At 41.0% G+C, this 1,846-nt stretch overlaps 1 non-coding gene across 1 annotated transcript; it reads left to right on the top strand.

Moving 5' to 3' along the window:
* The first annotated feature begins 405 nt into the window (after positions 1-405).
* Positions 406-477, top strand: TRNAE-UUC. The gene has a single exon. It is a non-coding gene; the product is annotated as a tRNA-Glu (tRNA).
* The last annotated feature ends 1,369 nt before the right edge of the window (positions 478-1,846 follow it).

Raw genomic sequence — 1,846 nt, forward strand, 5'->3', positions numbered from 1 at the left:
CACGGGTTATTCGGCGTATGCAGGCTTCTAAATGCAAAATTCCTATGACCTAAAACCCTCATGATTGGAAAAATCTGGTCTAATAAAAGGTTACCCGCAGAGTCAACCCAGGGAACTGGGACCTGGGAAGCCAATCTCATAACGTGTTCCTTAAGCCATTCAAACCATTCTTTTCCAAATTTCACCTCCGCAGCTTTTTAACAGAGATTTCTGGAGATTGCACCTTCCCTGGGCGGGGTGAGAGGAGGGCATAGAAAAAGAGCAGGGAGCTCACCGCAATTCCTGAATGCCGAAAAGTCACGCAGGCGCAGAAAGCTGGTGCGGCAAGAGGCGGGGCCGGACACTGAAAGCGGAAGCAGACGGGAGTGTTTCAATTTGCTTACACTCCAGCTTGCTTTCGTCGCCTCCCACATGGTCTAGCGGTTAGGATTCCTGGTTTTCACCCAGGCGGCCCGGGTTCGACTCCCGGTGTGGGAATAGAGAAGTTTTTAGAACCTTCATTAAAAAAAATTACCATTCTACATTTGGATCCTTCTTAGCAAGAATGTACTAGATACAGTTGTTGAAAGCTGTAATTCTATAGGGGGAATGTTGACGCCTGAAGACGCATCATGTGATTCTCCACTTTGGAAAGCTTGCTTCTGTAATCAGTATTGTCACTTCTGCCCATCATAAAATTCATTTAAAATGTCCCAATAAATCATCATAATTAATATTTAATGGTCAAATTATTAGACAAAGGAATTCATTTTTTGTTCCACCTTTATTCAGATAATTTACATATAATAGCGTGTAAGTTTAGAGGTGCACAACATGATTTTATATATATATGTGTGTGTGTGTGTGTATACACACATATATATTTACCCAGTAAGGTGAGTTAATACCTCCATCATCTCATAATTACCATTTCTTTCAGACTTCTTAAAATTTCTTAGATTCTGGCCAATTTACTGCTTTTATGTCCCCACTAAGTGTTTCTGGCCCAAGACTAAAGAGATGGTGAACAAAAGGAAGAGAGGAAAAGGGGCCTGAGAAGGCTGAACCCAAGAACAGCTAATATTTGAGGACTCAGTAGGAAGGGTGGGGTGCTTCCCCAAGTTGAAGCAAGAATCACTGTGCCTGGGATATAAAGAAATGAGAGGGCTCCAAATAGAAGTATAGCTTTAACAGAGGTTTAACAGGGATAGAGAGTGAAGGAAAAAATCAAATCCATTCACTTACCGAACTTTCACAGAACACGTTGTGGGAAAACTGAAGCATGGAATCAGCTCCTGGATAGAATGAATCACACATTGTTGTTAGGTTGAGGTCAGCACTCAACAAATTCAAACTTTCAGAAGCAGGAAGGGCCTTGAAACTTTCTCAGCTTCTAAACCATTTCCAGGATAAGAATAAAATATTTTTCTAGGAATAGGCCTACATACTTTTAATTATAATGAAAGTCTAGATGAGTAGTGGTTAAAGCACACAATGCCATCTCCTTCGAAAGTTCTATTGTTTGAACCAGTCCTATGCCATCACCAGGATTGATCAAATCATATGGGCAAACTCATGCTACACCAGTTGCAGATATCTTGGGCTTGATTTGGACGGTAAAACCACTAGAGAAAATATCCAGGGTCTCTGAACCATCCATAAAGAAACAACTTGAGTTGCAGACAGAGATAAGATTTTCATGGGGATATTGTGCATATTCTATTCATGCAGAGGCAGTGACTTCCATAACGATTGAATTTTCTATTCTCAGTTTGTATTGGAGACAACATAAAATTTGACCATAAAAATCATTTGAGGGGCACCTGGGTGGCTCAGTCAGTTAAGCAGCCGATTCTTGATTTCAGCT

This window comes from Neomonachus schauinslandi, chromosome 9 (genome assembly GCF_002201575.2).
Source record: "Neomonachus schauinslandi chromosome 9, ASM220157v2, whole genome shotgun sequence".
Taxonomy (NCBI): domain Eukaryota; kingdom Metazoa; phylum Chordata; class Mammalia; order Carnivora; family Phocidae; genus Neomonachus; species Neomonachus schauinslandi.